At 37.7% G+C, this 21,819-nt stretch overlaps 1 protein-coding gene across 1 annotated transcript in view; it reads right to left on the bottom strand.

The window, feature by feature from the left end:
- Positions 1-21,819, bottom strand: part of MACROD2 (mono-ADP ribosylhydrolase 2) — a 1,989,932-nt gene that overhangs the window by 1,334,875 nt on the left and 633,238 nt on the right. The window lies entirely within an intron of this gene.

Here is a 21,819-nt window from a genome sequence, read left to right as displayed (position 1 = left end):
ACAAAATAGACTTGAAAATAACGACTATTAGAAGAGATAAAGAAGGACACTACATAATGATCAAGGGATCGATCCACGAAGAAGATATAACAATTGTAAATATTTATGCACCCAAATAGGAGCACCTCAATACATACGGCAAATACTAACAGCCATAAAAGGGGAAATAGACAGTAACACATTCATAGTAGGGGACTTTAACACCCCACTTTCACCAATGGACAGATCATCCAAATGAAAATAAATAAGGAAACACAAGCTTTAAATGATACATTAACAAGATGGATTTGATTGATATTTATAGGACATTCCATCCAAAAACAACAGAATACACATTTTTCTCAAGTGCTCATGGAACATTCTCCATGATAGATCATATCTTTGGTCACAAATCAAGCCTTGGTAAGTTTAAGAAAACTGAAATTGTATCAGGTATCTTTTCTGATGACAACACTAAGAGACTAGATTACAATTACAGGAAAAGATCTGTAAAAAATACAGATCTGTAAAATACAGATCTGTAAAAATACAGATCTGTAAAAATACAGATCTGTAAAAAATACAAACACATGGAAGCTAAACAATACATGGAAGCTAAACAATACTTAATAACGAAGTGATCACTGAAGAAATCAAAGAGGAAATCAAAAAATACCTAGAAACAAATGACAACGGAGACACGATGACCCAAAACCTATGGGATGCAGCAAAAGCAGTTCTAAGAGGGATGTTTATAGCAATACAATCCTACCTTAAGAAACAGGAAACATCTCGAATAAGCAACCTAACCTTGCACCTAAAGCAATTAGAGAAAGAAGAACAAAAAAACCCCAAAGTTAGCAGAAGGAAAGAAATCATAAAAATCAGATCAGAAATAAATGAAAAAGAAATGAAGGAAACGTAGCAAAGATCAATAAAACTAAAAGCTGGTTCTTTGAGAAGATAAACAAAATTGATAAACCATTAGCTGAACTCATCAAGAAAAAAAGGGAGAAGACTCAAATCAATAGAATTAGAAATGAAAAAGGAGAAGTAACAACTGACACTGCAGAAATACAAAAGATCATGAGAGATTACTACAGGCAACTCTATGCCAATAAAATGGACAACCTGGAAGAAATGGACAAATTCTTAGAAATGCACAACCTGCCAAGACTGAATCAGGAAGAAATAGAAAATATGAACAGGCCAATCACAAGCACTGAAATTGAAACTGTGATTAAAAATATTCCAACAAACAAAAGCCCAGGACCAGATGGCTTCACAGGCGAATTCTATCAAACATTTAGAGAAGAGCTAACACCTATCCTTCTCAAACTCTTCCAAAATATAGCAGAGGGAGGAGCACTCCCAAACTCATTCTACGAGGCCACCATGACCCTGATACCAAAACCAGAGAAGGATGTCACAAAGAAAGAAAACTACAGGCCAATATCACTGATGAACATAGATGCAAAAATCCTCAACAAAATACTAGCAAACAAAATCCAACAGCACATTAAAAGGATCATACACCATGATCAAGTGGGGTTTATCCCAGGAATTCAAGGATTCTTCAATATACGCAAAGCAATCAATGTGATACACCATATTAACAAATTGAAGGAGAAAAGCCATATGATCATCTCAATAGATGCAGAGAAAGTTTTCGACAAAATTCAACACCCATTTATGATAAAAACCCTGCAGAAAGTAGGCGTAGAGGGAACTTTCCTCAACAAAATAAAGGCCATATATGACAAGCCCACAGCCAACATCGTCCTCAATGGTGAAAAACTGACAGCATTTCCACTAAGATCAGGAACAAGACAAGATTGCCCACTCTCATCACTCTTATTCAACATAGTTTTGGAAGTTTTAGCCACAGCAATCAGAGAAGAAAAGGAAATAAAAGGAATCCAAATCAGAAAAGAAGAACTAAAGCTGTCGCTGTTTGCAGATGACTTGATACTATACATTGCAAATCCTAAATATGCTACCAGAAACCTTGTAGAGCTAATCAATGAATTTGGTAAAGTAGCAGGATACAAAATTAATGCACAGAGATCTCTAGCATTCCTATACACTAATGATGAAAAATCTGAAAGTGAAATCAAGAAAACACTCCCATTTACCATTGCAACAAAAAGAATAAAATATCTAGGAATAAACCTTCCTAAGGAGACAAAAGACCTGTATGCAGAAAATTATGACACTGATGAAAGAAATTAAAGATGATACAAATAGATGGAGAGATATACCATGTTCTTGGATTGGAAGAATCAACATTGTGAAAATGACTCTACTACCCAAAGCAATCTACGGATTCAATGCAATCCCTATCAAACTACCACTGGCATTTTTCACACAACTAGAATAAAAAATTTCACAATTTGTATGGAAACACAAAAGACCCCGAATAGCCAAAGCAATCTTGACAACGAAAAACAGAGCTGGAGGAATCAGGCTCCCTGACTTCAGTCTATACTACAAAGCTACAGTAATCAAGACAGTATGGTACTGGCACAAAAACAGAAAGATAGATCAATGGAACAGGATAGAAAGCCCAGAGATAAACCCATGCTCATATGGTCACCTTATCTTTGATAAAGGAGGCAGGAATGTACAGTGGAGAAAGGACAGCCTCTTCAATAAGTGGTGCTGGGAAAACTGGACAGGTACATGTAAAAGTATGAGATTAGATCACTCCCTAACACCATACACAAAAATAAGCTCAAAATGGATTAAAGACCTAAATGTAAGGCCAGAAACTATTAAACTCTTAGAGGAAAACATAGGCAGAACACTCTATCACATAAATCACAGCAAGTTTCTTTTTGACCCACCTCCTAGAGAAATGGAAATCAAAACAATAATAAACAAATGGGACCTAATGAAACTTCAAAGCTTTTCCACAGCAAAGGAAACCATAAACAAGATGAAAAGACAACCCTCAGAATGGGAGAAAATATTTGCAAATGAAGCAACTGACAAAGGATTAATCTCCAAAATTTATAAGCAGCTCATGCAGCTCAATAACAAAAAAACAAACAACCCAATCCAAAAATGGGCAGAAGACCTAAATAGACATTTCTCCAAAAAAGATATGCAGACTGCCAACAAACACATGAAAGAATGCTCAACATCATTAATCATTAGAGAAATGCAAATCAAAACTACAATGAGATATCATCTCACACCGGTCAGCATGGCCATCATCAAGAAATCTACAAACAATAAATGCTGGAGAGGGTGTGGAGAAAAGGGAACACTCTTGCACTGCTGGTGGGAATGTGAATTTGTACAGCCACTATGGAGAACAGTATGGAGGTTCCTTAGAAAAACTACAAATAGAACTACCATATGACCCAGCAATACCATTACTGGGCATATACCCTGAGAAAACCATAATTCAAAACGAGTCATGTACCAAAATGTTCATTGAAGCTCTATTTACAATAGCCCAGAGATGGAAACAACCTAAGTGTCCATCATCGGATGAATGGATAAAGAAGATGTGGCACATATATACAATGGAATATTACTCAGCTATAAAAAGAAACAAAATTGAGCTATCTGTAATGAGGTAGATAGACCTAGAATCTGTCATACAGAGTGAAGTAAGTCAGAAAGAGAAAGACAAATACTGTATGCTAACACATATATATGGAATTTAAGGGAAAAAAATGTCATGAAGAACCTAGGTGTAAGACAGGAATAAAGACACAGACCTACTAGAGAATGGACTTGAGGATATGGGGAGGGGGAAGGGTAAGCTGTGACAAAGCAAGAGAGAGGCATGGACATATATACACTACCAAACGTAAAATAGATAGCTAGTGGGAAGCAGCCTCATAGCACAGGGAGATCAGCTCGGTGCTTTGTGACCGCCTGGAGGGGTGGGATAGGGAGGGTGGGAGGGAGGGAGACACAAGAGGGAAGATATATGGGAACATATGTATATGTATAACTGATTCACTTTGTTATAAAGCAGAAACTAACACACCATTGTAAAGCAATTATACTCCAATACAGATGTAAAAAAAAAAAAAAAAAGAAAACAGACCAAGATATATTAGCGGTCTGAAGACACACCCCCCCACAGTCCACAACACCATGTAATTGATCACTGTCTTATTAATATTATTAATATTTTTGTGAGAAAGCTGGATAATGAGTGGGAAGTTGTCACTGAGGGACATGTAACCTGTCTAATGGCCTCTGCTACCACCAACTGGCGTGGAAACATCACTTTTGGCTGAACAAGTTTCCTAGGGAAACAAGTTCATCTGGGCTTTACTACATCACAGTATAGTATAATGCCTGAGAAGCACCAGCGAAGTGTTTAATACAATGGTATGTGCCCCACTGGTGGTAGTTATTATCTTAAACTCCTTAGATGAAAGTTTTGTGTAAATTTTAATGTAACTATTTTTCTTATATAAAAATGAAAAATATAGAGAAGCAAGAAGAATATGAATACTACCATTTGCCCTCCCACCTAGAGAATTCTTCAAGATTCTGATGTTCACTCTTTTACTGGTTATACACATACACACACATATAATTTTTCTCTTACAAAAGTGATTGATAAATTTTGTTCACTCTTTCACATAGCAATTTTACTTTGTGAACTATTACGTAGTTGTTAAAAAGAACAGGCCAATTTTATATGTAAATAGAGTCAGTACTAAATATGAAAAGATTTCTAAGTGAAATGCCAGGTTTAAAATGTATAAAATATATATGTATATATATTATATATATTTTTTATGTAGAGTCACAATTTTGTTTACAGTTGTACACATACACACTTACACACATATGCATGTATGTGTACTGGAAAGATAGGCACCAAAACATAAAAAGTGATTATAGGATGGGAAACAGAAGGTGAAACTGTTAAGAAAAAAAATTAGGTCCTAATTTCTCTATGCTTAAATTTTTTTACAAGAGCATCAAGAAGAGTATTTTAAAGTGAATACTTTTTTCTTGGCAAAGAGATCATTAGTTTGAAATGGATAACTAAAATAGGATTTGATAGCATACTTAATCATATGCTGTTAAATATTGTCTGAATTATTTAGATTGCAGCCTAATGCAGTTTGTAAATATCTGATTTTCAAAATCTTCATGGTTATACCAGCATTCATGACTGCATTAGGGCAATGAAAGTCTAGCTGAAGTTATTTAATAATAATGACTATAGCTTAAATGTACTGAGTGCATCCATGTGCCAGGCACTATACTGAGGACGACCGTATAAGGTACACACGAATTTTATAATCTCCATTTTATAGGAGTTTAGAAGAGGTTAGTAACTTGCCTACATTCCCAAAATATTGGCAAGGTGATTTCAAAACCCAGGGCCTGTCTAATGGAGCATCCATACTCTTAACTGCTACAGCTCACTGCCTTTGGGACTTGATTCCAGGCAGCCTCACCTCAATTCTTGCATGTGGCATGTTGAACCACTATATTACATTACTTTTTAATTCCCATCAATTCTGTCTATGAGTTATAATGTACATGCAATCAATCAAATGCACAGATTTTAAGTGCAGTTTTGATGAGTTTTAACAAATGTATATACTCATGTAGCAATGATGCCAATAAAGATACAGTGTCTCCATCAACCCCAAAAGTTCTTCTGTACCCTTTCCATCCAATTTCCCCTCGCACCACCCAGAGGGAGCCCATGTTCCGACTTCAGCCACCTTAGCTAAGTGTTGCCTATTATATAATCTCAAACTTCATATAAGAGATGGAGGATGGGGCTAGCTTCTTTTGCTCAGCATATTTTTTGAGATTCACCTGTGTTGTTGCATGTATTAATAGAGTACTTCATTCCTTTTCATTCCTGAGTAATATTCCATTATTGAATATACCATAATTTCTTTATCCATTCATCTGTGAATGGATATTGGAGTATTTATATTGTTAGCTATTATGAATAAATCTTCACATTTTCACAAATCCTTTTGTGGCCATATGTTTTCATTTCCATTGGACAAACACCTATGAGTAAAATTGCTGGGTTGGTATATGTTTTCCTTTTTAAAGAACTAACATACAGTTTTCCCAAGTGATTATACCAATTTACATATACCCCCAGCAACGTATGAGAGTTCAAATTTTAGCAGTCTTTTGGTGTTGTCAGCCTATTTAATTTTAGCAATCCTAATAGACATAAAGAGGTATCTCGTGATTTCAATTTGCATTTCCCTGGTGATTAATGGTGTTAAGTATCTTGCCAAGTGATTATTGGCCATTTATATACATTCTTTTTGGAAGTGTCTGTCCATGTCTTTTGCTAATTTTTATTGTCTTTTTTATTACTGAGTTATGTTAAATGTACTATTAGTTTCATAGAATTTTTTTAAAATTTCAGATATTTTATTTTTTCAGTTCTTGTGATTTTCATTCGGTTCTTCTTCTTACAGTTTTCATATCACTCCTGGAATTTCCCATCTCTTAACCCATTATATCCATCTTTTCATGTAAATGCATTAACAGATTTCACATAGTAATTTTAAAGTCCCCCATCTGCTAATTTCAATATTTAGGTTAGCTATGAATCTGTTTATATTGACTGATTTTCATATGACTCTGGGTCACATTTTCTCATTTCTTTGCATGTCTAATAATTGCTGATGGCATATGAACATTGTGAATATGTTGGGGAGGCTTTAGATTTTATTTTCTTTCTCCAAATGGTATTGAAATTTATCCCAGCAGGTAGTTAAATGACTGCCAGGTAATAAGGAGGCTTAGTTTTAGGCTTTGTTAAGGCTGGTCTATTTCAGTTTTTCCCTTAGTCCTTGGATGTTGTCTTTACTCCTAAAGCATGAACCTTCGGGGGTTTCAGTGGAAATCCCAAGTTGTTTGGCAACTCCCTCTAATCTGCGGGAGTAAAATTCTAAACTCTATATCCCTACAGTGAGAAGATAATGAATGCTCTGTGCAGTGCGTTCAGGCTTCCAGCTTTTGTTTTCTTCCTCGTCTCCGTGAAGTCTTTCCCTGCACAAGCACAGCTCAAGGCTTAGCCAAGGATTAAAGAGGTATTTATTTATAGATTTGGGGGTTCCCCCTCTGTGACTGTCCCTGTTCTGGAGTCCTTATCTCAATTCCTAGTCATTCTGATAAATCTGATTCAGTTCTATCATTCCTATAGCCAATAAACCTGTTGCTTTTGGTTTGAGCTCCATCAGCCACGTGCCAGGTAGGGTAGAAGGAGGCCTCCGGGTCAAAGCTATTTAAATGTAGATTTCACCCAGTATGGTTTCCTTCTTTCAGAGGATTGCCTGCTTTTAGTTGCTCTCTAGTGCCAGTAAATACTTTTTGTTATTGCTTTTGTATTTTGCCAAGAATCTGTATATACTGTTGGTGGGATGGCTAGTCTGATACAAGCTGTCATTATCAGAAGCTGGAAGTGTACACATTTTTGATTGGTTAAAACATGATCTCATAGGATTTCACAGCTATATTTGTAGCCCTTTGGAAAAAAAATGTATGAGAGAAAACATCAGTGGTAATATCAATTGTATCAATTCTGTGCTTAAAAGTATTGTTACGTCTTTGAAAGACAAAAAAAAAAACGACTATATATGCACAAACTCAATATGAGAGTTTAAAATTCTGTAATCTATTATCAATTATTTTGCTAGACTTATTTTCCTAAAATGAAAATCTGATTTTATTACTTCCCTACTAAAGTAATATTTGCCATTCCCCATATTCACGTTACAAAACCCTTAATTCCAAAGTATGGTCTTTTAGGCCCTTCACAAATGTGGTTCCAATTTGCCCTCCCCACCTCATATCACTCCATTCTTTCTCCTCACACATCTGATCTGGCCACATCTAAATCCTCACGATCCCCTAAACACACCATGATTTCTTTGCATAGTACTCTCTACCAAGGATATCTAGCTACGCCTCCCCTTTCCTTTTCTGCCGAGCAAGGTCTTTCTCATTTTTCAACTTCTAGTTCAAATGTTTTCTCCTCTAAAAAACTATTCACAACCTTTATAGGACACAGCAGTGTCTCTTTATGTTCCCACAATATTCTGGTTTATACACTAATTCCATACTTATAAATTGTTTTATAGCTATTACATAAATAGCAGAATGTGTGTCTCCTGCCTTGGTCTATCAGCTCCTTGAGGGCACAGGAGGTAGCTTATTCTCTTGTAGATCCCCAGCTATCTCAGTAACTGACATTTTGTATGTGTTTAATACAATTGAATTAAATGCAATTAAAGCTGAGAGGAAAAGCAGTCTAGCTTTTTTTTAAAAATAATACTGAAGAAGTGGTTAGGTTACTTTAAAGCCAAAGAATCAGAAGTTAAAAAGTACAGTGATTACACAGCCACAAGGTTATAGTCACAACTCTAATGATGAGCTTCTATATTAGAAGGGTTAACAATTCACAGAATCTGAAAATTCATCCACTTCTCGCAGGTCTGGTGCAGCCTGCTGGAAAAAGTGCTCCTTTAGTTTCACTTAGGGTCAGGCTGAAAAGGTAACAAGCTCAATAGTGGCCGATGCGAGGTTCAACACAGTAGCACTTTTTCCATCTCCCCCACCCCAGGGTGAGAGGAGATGGAGGACCAACAGTCAACATTCATGCTGACACACAATGTATTCACTCCAACCCAAAATGTCTGAACCTAATTACAATTAAAAAAAAAAAAAAGTCCAAGATCAAAAGTCTGAAAGTTGAACACAATTTTCCAGAGAGATAAGACTATCGTTGCCTCTTGGCCTACCAAATATATATCCTATAGGCAAAAAGAAAACTACAGTCCTTAAATACATAGGTCACCAAAGCCCATTTATTATTTTTTTTCTGGGCATATAGCTAGACAGCACTTTCTTAGCCTCCCTTCTAGTTATGTGTTGCCATGAGATTGTGTTCTGTTTAAAGGAGTATGAGTAAAAGTGATGTAACTACTTCTATTCCAATCCCTAAAATCCCTGCACACACCCTCTGCCTGGTCTGTCTGTTGTCTGCAGGCTGGATGCAGAGCCTCCAGGGCAAGACTCCAATGCCCCAGGAGACGGTAGGTACAGCAACCACATGGCAAGTGCTCGAATCCCTAAATGATTCTGTGGAGCAGAGTTCCACCCCATCCCCACTTCCCATACTGGATGGTGAATCAGTATTAGATAAACTTTTATTATGCAAAGCCACAGAGATTTTGGAATGTTTGTGACAGCAGTTTGCCTTGACTAATACATTTACATCTGTTGTAAATACTACAATGGTAATTTTCATTCCAGCTGATTATTTTTTTAAACTTTTATGCAAAATATTCAGATTTTAGTACTAGAACGAACATGTTATCTGGGCCATGTTCATTTCCTTCTGTATGCCCATTATCATGCTGGACTCTCAGGTCTCAGTGAACCAAAGCCAGCCTGTCCCATTAACTCAAATAGTTGTTCCTCCTACTCTGTGATCAAAACCAGACTAGTAGAAGATAAAGGCTGAGGACTGCCTCAAAACTGCCCATGGTATGGTCAGCTAGGAGTGGAGTGAACACTGAGGTCACCCACAGGGCTGCTCTTCATCAGGACTCCCAGGGGTCTGGCTGCAGCTTCTTCCAAAGACCAGGCTTTCTGCTGTACTGACACACCTGTCACTTACCATCCTGACAGCCAGGCCAGAATGCTTGCAGGCAGATGGTTAACTATGGCAAAGGCCTTTAATTCCCAGCATATTTCCTCCAGTAACCTAACAAAGGCTAAATTCAGAAGACCTAAGCCTATTAATTAGGCCATCTTAGCTGAGTTTTCTTACACTATAGCCTAGAGAATTAGACCATCTGAGGGTGGGGTAGAAAGATGGATTTCAGCTGTGCCTGGGGGAAATTATGTTTCACTTTTGTCAATTTTACCTTGTTGTTTAGACTTTGGGAATGTTTTATAGGATAGTCTTATCCCACTATTTAAATAGCTAAAATAAAGTCAAAAGAGATGGGACATGAAACGACATCAACTTTTCTGACCTAGGATTTATTTTAGCCATGGATTCCAAGCCACCTCTCTGGCATTCCTCAGGTAAAGCTCCCCATTTTACACACAAATGAACAAACTGATGCTGACAATAGGGGAGGAAAAAGAAAGCCATAAAGCACTGAATAGGAATCCATCAGATACGGTGGACTAGTGAGGGTAACAGCTAGCAAAAAAAAAGAACCAGGAAAGAGTTCTAAATACATGTTTTAAAAAATACTAAAAGCACAATTTAGTGAAATCCAGTTATTTTAGAAATTGGCCCTATGAGGTCTCTGCCTTGTCTTACAAAGACAATTTTCTAAACAGTGTTTAGCAAGGGGGATTCTGAAGTTCTTAGATCTGCACATATTCATTTAATCTTCTTCTGTAAATAAAAGACAGTAACTTAATCTAAAAGCTGCCACACAAATCATATTAGCCTGAAAATAAGAGGCTCTCTCATTGAATATATCCCTTAGAAGCTCAAGAGGATACAACAGAGTTCTTTCTAAATCAAATCAACATAAATTTATTAAACTACCTTGTACACAGCATTCTTCAAGAAGCTGTGAGGGGAATCCAATAATGATAATAATACGTCACATCTTTCGAGGATTTACCAAGTGCCTTCCAGGGTGCAAAGTGACTTACAACCTTTCACCTTATGAGAGGTGGTATTGCAAAGTGGAAAGAAGATGATTCTGGAGGCAGAGGTTTGAGTCCTAGTGCTGCCATTCTAGCTCCCTATGTTCTGATTTTCTCATCTGTAAATTGGAGACCCTCATTCAAAATCACAGGGGTTTTGTCAGGAAATTAGTTATTACATGACAGGTCCTTTGAATAAGGCCTGGCCCGTACGTAGGAAGTAGGCAATAAATGTTGGTTATGCTATTACATTTAATCAACATAAAAATTTGTACATGTAGGATCTACTAGAATGACTAACAAATAAAGAAGTAGAAGTTAAAGAATTAGTGCAAGATTATGTCGTAGCTGGGGTCGGAGCCCATGTTTGCCTAAATTTAAAAGTCTGAGTTCTTAATCCCTACTCTCTCCTACTGCCATTCATGCAAAGAAGTATAAACCATAGTCCCTTCCCTTGGGAACCAAGTGACTAGAAAAGAAAGGCTCAGAGCTAGGTTTTCACCAACCAAAATAAAATGTAGTTGACAATATGTAGAGTATTTTAGTACGGAGAATACGTCTTTTAATAGATCAGCAAAACTTTTGGGTATATTTCACATGTTAATGTGTTACATTTTTAAAGACCTTTGACAAAACCACCTCAAATTTAATTATTAAAACAATTTTGCAAGGTGGGCTGGGACTTTTTAACTTTTCCAATTTTATAGCTGAAATAATTCAATAAGTGCAAAAATAGGTACCCAGAAACATCTCCCTGTGGCAGATATGAATTCAAGTTTTATGGCTCTCAAAGTATCACCTGGGGAGTCTGAGAAAGATACAGATTCCTAGACCCAACCCCAAATCCATGGAATCAGTCTCTCTAGCAGTGAGACCTAGAATCTCCATTTAATATTTTCCACAGGTAATATAGATGCACACAGCCATCTGAGAACTTTGAGAATCATTCCTCCATACTATCTTGCTTTCTTAACAGAGCTCCCGAGAGTGGTGAGTAGTTTGGTCTATGGTGAGTAATCTGACTGTTCACTGCATAACAGTTTGCACTTAGAGCCAGCAATACTAACAAGAACTAGAACTGAAATCCAGTACCAAGTAGGATTTTGATTAAACACTGCTTCACTCAAAGATAGGTATGATGATCATGAAATGCCTTGGGCATGAAGAGGTCCTAGGTGCATGGCCTCCAAAGTGAGGTCACAAGATGTCCATACAGGGAATGGAAGAATATATTCAAACATTTATTGACAGTCATAAATTTTATCTAAACAGATAAGAATGGAGTTCAAATTTACTAATTTTTAACATATAGATGGACAATAGTACTTGTATATAATTTATAAGTAAACACACATATAGGTGCACACTCAATAAATTTGTATTGAAAGAGGTGGACAATTTAAAAAACTTGGAGTCAACAGAGGTGGGGATTAAGAGTGCTCCAGAACCAAACTGCCAGTTGCTATCACTTAGATGTTCCTGCATCTATATAATGGGTATAATATTAGTTCCTACCCTGTAGGAGTCTTATGAGAATTCAATGAGGTGACATTTGTATAGTGCTTAGCTTAGCCTGCATAAGTGCTTAAGGAATCTTAGTGTGGTAGATCTTTCTACCACAGCAATTGATGCACAGAGAATCAGAGCAACTAGTCCCATCTTTGTATTCATGCCCTTGGCAGTGTGACTCTACAGCCTCTCCCATCATGAGATGGAACCTAGGTTGACCTTGAATCTAGGTTGACCTTATATCTTGCTTTGGCCAGTAGAATAAGATAGAAGTGAATCTGTGCCAGTTCTGGTCCTAAGTCTCAAGAAGCCTTTCACGCTTCTGCTCACTTGGAACCCTGCTCAGCTCCCAGCCCAGCCTGGTGAAAAATAAGAAGCCACCTGGAACAGAAACAAACTGAGGCCACCCTAGACTAGCCAGCACTAACTTTCCTGGCAACCGACTACAAACCCATGAGTGAGCCCTGCTAAGACGAGAAGAACTGCCCAGCTTACGGTGAACCCAATAGAATTATGAGTTATATGAATAGTTGTTGTTTTAAGCCACTAAACTTTGGAGGTGGTTTATTACACAGAAAGAGCTAACTGGTATACTTAGCCATTATCATCAGGAAAAATACAAAACAACAATCTACTCTCAAGGGAAGACCCAAAGGAATAAGGTTAAATAGCTGTCCTAAACTCTTGGGAAAGAAAGACAATATAGTTGAAGTAATCAGGTGAAAAGCTGATTCCATTAGAGGTTACCTGTAGCCTGCATGAAAGATTTATGTGTCAGGTACTGAATAGCATCAGTGTTCCCTTTAGGGAAGAGAAGAAATATCTGTGAGAAAATACAATGCAACAACGAGAAGATCCACATCTTGAAGCTTCACAGATACGAGGAATTCAGTGATTTGAAACAGCCTTGAGCTGACTTAAAAATTAACTTCTGTTATGAACCTCCTGATCTTTCCAGTCAATTTGACGATGAGACTTGGACTGTGATCCCAGGAGAAAATGGTAAATGTAATAGAATAAACATTGACACATTTCTCAGCCCAGGAACCTGGAGCAATTTTTACCTATGGGACACCTAACTGTCTTCATCTCTAATCCAAAAGTTTAGTGACTGATCTTTAAAAATCAGGAGACACTTCTAATCTCCTAGAATCTAAGACCTAACTAATTGTGCAGATACCCAAGAAACAGTGATTTTTGTTTCTCCTGTAGAACCTGAATTCCCAAGTGAGGATAAGAGACTATTTCTCAGAAATAGTTACAACAGACCTCCCTTTTTTTTTTTTTTTGGAAAAAATATGAATTAATGAGCTCTGTGTCATCATAATTAGTTTTGAGAGTAAGAAAGTCCAGTTGATTAAAATCTTACTCAGATTATGATAAAGATATATTTAGTTGATGCTAATTTCATGGTAAAGAAATTATTTTACGACCTAACTCAGTATTCCTTCCACGTATCCATGCTATCTCTTAAAAAAAATTCTTGATCAAGAAAATGTCATTTTGACGTGGATTACTGGTTACCTACACACTATCAGTTTTCATTTTCCCTACTAACAGAATCCCTCTATTGACTGGGGTGGCTATATGACCAACTAAAATCTATAATTTGCCATCAGCTCTTTCAAAGATGAAAAAGATAGGTGTAACCAATTTAGGTGGAAGGAGAAGCCATTGTGTGGGCTTCTAGGAAAGCTCATTACAGATGGCTTACTCTCATAGATCTTTTTATACTATTATCACGATGATGGTGATGATGATGATGGTGATTATCTGGCTTTCCCACTCGTCCACCTTCCTGCATGAGACTGAAACTGGGTCAGACTTCAGTAGCCATGATAGTGAGCATGAGCACAAAGACTGGTATGGTAGAAAGAAGAGCTGGTAGGTTCCTGAATCTCTGATGGCATCTGTGGAGATGTCACATTAGTCCTGAACTACTTCACATTCGAGGAGAGAAAACAGTTTCTGCTAATGCATATGTCTCGTGTACGCTAGTATCTGGGGTGGGGAATGGGGTTTCTGTAACTTGAAGCCTAATTCCATTTTTAAATGTGGTAGGCATATATTTTAACTTAGCTGAAGAATGTTCCTGGAAATTCTGGATGAGGACCTTCTCTTTGACCATTAGAAAAGTATTAATTACTAGGAAATTCTGAGCTGACACAACATTGGAAAGGGAACAAGAGTTGGTAAAACTCCTGACATTTCACTGGAGGGGCCAGGGCAGTACTGACCAGACTAAAGAAGGAAGGGCAGTGAGAAGAATCTAGAATGTGCCAGTCTGGCAGCCATTTGACCTTAGGATAGCTTATATTTCATCAGTTCTCACCAGGGAGGGATATTTCCATCAGCAATAAGGCTGGATTTACTCAAGGTAAATGCTACTAAAGGACCCAGAGAAGAGAATGAGGATCATATTTCTCTGGAAGTCCATAGAGACACTCTGACTAAGCATAAATTTGCCATCAGAGATGACAGGGATTTTCAGGCAGAGAACGTATTAGCTGGTGCCTCAACAGCTCAGTAACACTTTTTTTTTTTTTAATTTGGTAAGTTTGCTTGAGAAGAAAAAATATGCAACTCAGTTTTCATTCAAGGGTGTCCTCATTCCTCCACCCAAGCAGAGACTCTTCTCAAGGAAATATGAAAAGGCAGGTCCTAATACTATATCCCTTGAAAGAATAGTTCCTCAAAATAATCTTCAAGGGCTTCCCTGGTGGCGCAGTGGTTGAGAGTCCGACTGCCGATGCAGGGCACATGGGTTCGTGCCCCGGTCCGGGAAGATCCCACATGCCGCGAAGCGGCTGGGCCCGTGAGCCATGGCCGCTGAGCCTGCGCGTCCGGAGCCTGTGCTCCGCAACGGGAGAGGCCACAACAGTGAGAGGCCTGCGTACCGCAAAAAAAAAAAAAAAAAATCTTCAAATCTGATGTTAATAGAGTCTAAGCATTAATAGATATTTTGACCTTAAGTAAAGAAGAAATAATAACTGTATTCTCTGAGCAGCTGTAATAGACCTGTTTCTAGAGAGTGGCTTTGCCTGGGTTAAAGGCATAGATTGTGTCCTTGTTTCTGTAGAGGTCTTCTTAATAGACAGCAGGTCAAGCAGAAACACGGGGGAGGGAGACCTCTCTCTTTCCAAGAAATAAGAAATGAGTCAACTTAAATACTTCCTCTTCTATCAGAAAATTCCCAGTAGCTGGGGACATAAGTTCAGAAGCAGGGATGATGAGGTAGGTCAATATTAACAGGTGTCTTGGAGACAACCTCATTTGTTTTATCAGAAAATGAGAGCCATGGAGAAAGGTAATCTTTCCCAAAGGAATTTAGCTTTTAAACTTTAATCGTGTTGTAGAATCTCTTCTCCTCATTTTCTTCCTACAGAAAAGTAAATATGTCATTTTGTGGCTCATACTCCCATCTGCTCCAGGAAATGCTAATGGATTCAGGTGAGTTGAAAAAGGATTAAAAATCTACATGAGAGAAAAAGAAATCTCTGTGAACTTTCACCTGAATGTCTAAAGGAAAATGATAAAAGCCTGCCTGCATATGTGTATTTGTGGAAACATAAAATCCTGACACACACACGAGAGAATCTTTGTTTGGGTAAAACAGCCACTCACTTGACTTTCCATAGTTTTAAAAGGACTAATGACTCAGGATATCTGTAGGTCTCAGAAGGCAGACTGTTTCTCCAAAGTGCACACATGAAGATGGCATTTACTGCCCCAATCCAAACACTGACTTTCTCTTCTCGCGTTATTATTTTCAGAAGGAACTCTGAGGAACAATCTTATGGGAAGAAAAAACTTAGGGCCAGAAAATATTTTGATAATTCTGCCATGCAATAAAATTATACTTTCTTTCTGGCATTTTTTTTTTTTTCTGATTTAAGAAAAAAGAGTTGACTAACTTTTAGCAAAAGGCAATTTTTTTTTCCTGTATTTCATAACTTGACAGTTGTTTAAATTGGAAAAATCTACCCAGTGGAGCTTATAGTAGTTCATAAATTTGATAAAATTTCCTAATTTCTTTTCAGTAAAAAAAATTCAATGTATGTATCTACATGGATGAAGACCTTGCCTTAAAAATTCTAAACTCTCATAGAAATATGTTAGTTAAAAGTTCCCAAAGAGCAAAAAGAGCACCATATAGCAAATGAAATCTTAGCATTAAAAAACAGTATTTAACCTAAACTGATAAGGCAGCAGAATGAATAGTGCTTTTGTCATATGTGATTTCTATAACTAAAATTGCATTTCCATGCATTCATCTAAAGTACTTCTAAATAAATAGAGATCAGATTTTGCCAGGGAATATTTCTACTTAGGAAAAAAGAAAGAATTCCAGAACTATTTCTTTTGGAAATGAAAGTAGGAATTTTTCCCATGGAATCTACAGGAGGGCCCTGGTGCTATCAGACCTGCAGTGGCCATTCAGTCCCCATGTCCTAGGCCTAGGTTATTTGAATGTCAGTTGAGTCCCCCATCTGCAGATCCTCAAAGATGCCCTCCTCCTGTAAGGCTACTACAAAGGGAAATACATTTCCAGAAGTCAATGGAGCAAAACTTTCAGTTTCCTTCCCCTTTTTCTAGTCCAGACCCAGTCACCGGGTCCAAAGCCCTTGTTTTACGGCCTCTTCTAGATAAACTCCTTCTAAATCTATTTGTTCCTTGATGGACACACTGGGGGTGTCTCCCCAGAATGGCAGCTGAATGTGAAGAAAATGTCACAATTTTTTTTCTGCTAAAGAAGGGTCTGTTTGGTGAGAACTTTTTCTTCACATACTCACCCATTAAAAATCAAAAAACGGGCAGCTCAAGCAGTGGAGACCGCGTGGGAGGAGTAAATAGGTCTCTCCGTGTTGATAAAGCAGGTTCTGTTCATTCTTCAAGTTCACAGAAAAGAGACTTCAGAGAGGATAAAGCCATGGCTGGGATAATCCTGCAGCTCATCGCAATGGCTATTTTCCTTCTCCCCAGCGGAACCATTTTGCCCCATCTAAAGTGCTTGTGGGAGAAGTTAAAATGAGCCACGTGTGCCTTCCCCCACAAAGGGGCCCTATATTTAACATAGCACACGCATCCAACACCTCAGACGGCTTTGAAGAAAGCTGTGTTTATTATGTGGGCTTATGAAATTAAAAGTACAAACTTTCTTATACTGGAAAAATGTGCAGTGAAATTTACAGCCAAAATAAGGAAGCTATGCATAATGTAACTCTTGGCAAGAATTTTAATCAGTGGATCGGCAGGGCTGGATGCAATACTTCAGTTCCTTTCGGGCTTGTCTGAGCTCTCTTAATTTAAATACCACACACTGGGTCTGGGGAGAGCATTTAGGAGACATTGTGCTTTCCCCAGGAGTGCCGACAAGCAACACAAGCTAATGAGAAGGGAACACCGTGATAACAGTTTCAACCTCAGGGAATGAATGATGGCGACAGACAGAAAGATACACTGTTACTGTAGAGCAAAGCCACACAGATTTACGTTATGATAAGGCATTCCAGCCCCATTACTTTAAGCAGGTAAAGATGTTTCCAGGTTATCAGTATGACTCAGTTTGGCTTTAAAGAGCACAATTCTGCACCTTGTCAGAAGTTTTCATGTGGGATTGTTGTCTTCCCAATTGGAAAATAACAGAACTATCCAGTAGCCCTCACTTCCTGAGCAGCATGACAGCAGTTCAAACAAGTTGAAAGTCAGGTCACATAATGTGGACCCCAAACTGACCATCACAGAAAGAGTTATAATGTGATTAAAAGCTCCAGGGAACCTATTAAATCTGCTATCCCTGTCAGGATGAAACAAGAGCAACCCTGCCTCTGAAGCTACGATTTTTAAAGAGCCCTCTAGGAAAACATTTTATCCCTCTGCCATCTGCATGACACTTGAGTAATTAGTATCAGGTATATCACATGAAATCTCAGGAACTGAAATATTGAGAAAGAAGACTCAGAAGTCAAATGGTAAAGATATAAATTATATAGTGTTTGGACTTGACGGTACCATTTGCGTGCAGTATTTTTCTTTTAAAAAATATTCTTTAAAATTTTTTTACATGGGGCTTCCCTGGTGGCACAGTGGTTGACAGTCCGCCTGCCGATGCAGGGGACACGGGTTCATGCCCCGGTCCGGGAGGATCCCACATGCCGCGGAGCAGCTGGGCCCGTGAGCCATGGCCGCTGAGCCTGCGCGTCCGGAGCCTGTGCTCCGCAACGGGAGAGGCCACAACAGTGAGAGGCCCGCGTACCGCAAAAAAAAAAAAAAATTTTTTACATGTAGTTAAATTTACAAATGTAACAAATTCTGGGAACACAAGATGTTGTTTAAAAATATTCTTCAATGACTCAGTCCTACAGAAGGTAAATGAGGAATGGGAAGGGCAATTCGCTCTGCTGCACAGGAGTCAAAGGTCAAGGGACACCGGAAGGCCCCAACTCTCCATAAACTGTCCTGCTAAGAATGTTTTCAGAAATATGATCTGTTTAGAGAAAATACTGATTATTTTTATGCTACAATATTTATTTGCTAGGTAATAAAGAATTCATATACATCCTAGCATCTAGAGAAAGTTATCATTTGGGGGTTTAACCTGTTGTAAGTTCTGTGAAACCAGAAATTAATGTGAATACAGTTTAGGACATCATTGCTTCACCAATCATACCAGTGCATATTTGGTTTCTAACTCTCCATGGGGAAAGCAGAAAGCTGAGATCTTGGCAGAGCCATGAAACCACACCTTGTGGACTGTGTTCATGGTCTGATTTAATTCTGGTCCTGTAGAAAAGGAATCTAGGTTTTTAATAAAGGACATTTAAGAAGGCATATCTCCTTTTAGCAAATAGTTTAATAACAATCTTGATAGTTTCTGCTGACAATGAATATTGGAACTGATGAAAAAAATCTTCCCAGAAGGCAGAAGAATATGGTGCTTCCAAATTCATATGGAGTGCATGATGCCTCATAAGCCAGGGAGAATGTAAATGGAAGTGGTTTTGAATGGGATGATAAAAGTGTCCAGGAGAATTTGATGACCAGGCTCGAAGGCTGTGGGAGAAAACAAAACTCAAAGTGTGGATTTATGTAAGTTAATTATGCTAGGAAAGATGGCTTGGGGGGAAAAACTCCAATAAACTAATTTAGGAGCGTGAAAATGATTCCATTATGATTGAAATTAGGAAAGAATGGCAATTAAAGAATTAAAGAAAAAAACATGAGACTTAAGTAATATAAAATCAGCAGGCATAATATCTGTGGGAACTAGGCATTTCCAACTACAAAGAAAGAAAACATACAACTAATTTGAAAAGAATAGAGAAGAAAGAAGATAATCACTACTTGTATATGTCTATTTCTTTATTAAAGAAATGCCTAAAAATGTAATTCATTAGGTCAGAGCTCAGCATTCTCTTAAAATTTGTTCCTAATCCTCTGTAAACCTTTCTACCTCCCCAGGACGCTTCATCCAGACTGCAATTAAAAAAAAAAAAATTAAACTTCTCTTGAAATCTTAACTGGTAATCCCCCACCCTTAACTTTTCAGACTATTTAATTATTTAATTCTGGTCACTAAGAGTAGTGAGGTGCTGTTATATAAGTTACTCTTCTATTACTTCATTTATTCACTTTTCTATTTGATGAATACTTCACAGGCACCTACCATGTTCCAGGTACCACTAAGCGTTGTGGACAGAAATTTAAAGAAGCAGAGCTTTTAACAAAATGGCATCAGAATTACATGTCATAATTAGGATAGCTAGCGAAGTTCTTTGCCCTCATATCAGAGGATTTGTCAGTGCTTCTCCACTCTGCTGCACTCAGCAAAATCTGCCGTCTAGTTGAAATTCAAATGCTCTCTTTCTATAACTTCTCTCACCCAGCCCAGTACCCATTTGTCACCCCTCTGACTTCGGGCAGGTTTTCTGAAAAAGGCACAGTTTCCAGAGTTAGATAGGATGGACAAATTTCTCATCCATCACTACTATTTGCAATGCTAGGTGAGCTGCTTAGCCCTTTTGAGCCTGTTTCCTTATTTGTAAAATGGAAATAATAATTCTTATCTTTAAGGGCATTTTTGAAGATTTGTTTGATCAAGAATGTAAGGCACTTAAACTATGGTAGACACTCATTAAATGGTGGGTGGGTGCTTTAATTACCATTAGCTTCATAATTTTCCCTAATATCAGGGCTGTTCTTGCACTGGTGTTGACTCTAAAGGGTCAAGAGCCAGCCTCAGTCCCAAATCAGGATGATGCAAGTATTACAGCCCTACAGCAGTGAGGCAAATCTCACCCTCAAAACCAACGTGCTGATAACAGTCTACAAAAGTTCCAAAGTAAATCTTGCAAAGTTGTTATATGCCTAACCAAAAGGAAAGAAAGCAGTTGTTATTATACAAGCCAAGATGATTTTCTTTTTCAAGGAGGGTGCCATTTTCCTCATGCAGCCTTCTGAAAAAGTTGTCATGGAAAATTATTTCACATTCTTTTCAGCCCACTCGAAGCACATAAGGGCTTACTGAAACACGGGTCTTGTAAATATGCCTGAATGTCAGGATTTTGGCTGTAACAGTGGAACTAGGAAGGACTCCAGTTGTATCTTTCTGTGCTCTTCCTGATTTATGAGCCAGAACCCTGGTATTTGACGCATGTGCAAGAAAATACATTTTTTTTCTTTTTTATCTATTATGATTTTTGTGAAAGCAACAATTATTTAATTTTTCACCTTAATAACAAAGAGAATTTAGAAACTAAAAATGTATTGCCCAACAGGAAAAAAAAAAGAGCAATACTATATGCAAGTAAGTACCTTCATTAGATCTTGAAATTATAATCTATATTCTAGACCTAGAAACCCAGAAGAGTTATAGCAAATAAAAAGTCAATCCAGGGACTTCCCTGGTGGTCCAGTGGTTAAGACTTCACCTCCAGTACAGGAGGTGTGGGTTCGATCCCTGGTCAGGGAACTAAGATCCCACATGCCTCTGCCAAGAAAATAAAACATAAAACAGAAGCAATATTGTAACAAATTCAATAAAGACTCAAAAAAAAAAAAAGTCAATCCATTGGTGAAAACAGACATCCATCAGTCTTTCCTGTTAATGGTCATAAAACACAAAGTGGTAGGAGAAGAAACGATTCTTCTAATGTTTTCTTTATTCAAAGCCAAAATTGTCTACTCAAAATGTTATATGACCAAGAGTTTGTGAAAAGTGTTTAATCATAAAATTGAATACTATGACACACAGATTCAAACTAAATACCATGAGAAAAAGAATCTGAGAAACATTACAGCAGTTGATGTGTAACTATATACTGCATGTTTTTAAAAATAATTTATTACATTTACCTAACTTACTACAAAGTGCAGACCTGATGTCCTATCACTCCTAAATGTTCCAGTCTGTACTTCCCCAAAGCAAGGACACTCCCCTCATAATCACCTTACAACCCTCCATGTCAGTAAATTGATATTGGTACTACCCTACCACCCTATTTTGTCAATTGCTCCAACAATCTCCCTTGTTGCTTTCTGGGTCAGAATCCAATTCAGCATAAGTGTATTTAAAGCTTATGTGGAATTGAATGATTTATGGAAAAGGATTTCATATTAGAATAACTGTTCTTCACAGTTACTTACTTTTTAATATTATTTTTAAACTTCTTTCCCACCAGATTT

Source organism: Delphinus delphis, chromosome 15, assembly GCF_949987515.2.
Source record: "Delphinus delphis chromosome 15, mDelDel1.2, whole genome shotgun sequence".
Classification (NCBI taxonomy): domain Eukaryota; kingdom Metazoa; phylum Chordata; class Mammalia; order Artiodactyla; family Delphinidae; genus Delphinus; species Delphinus delphis.
This window is presented reverse-complemented; position numbering and strand designations above follow the sequence as displayed.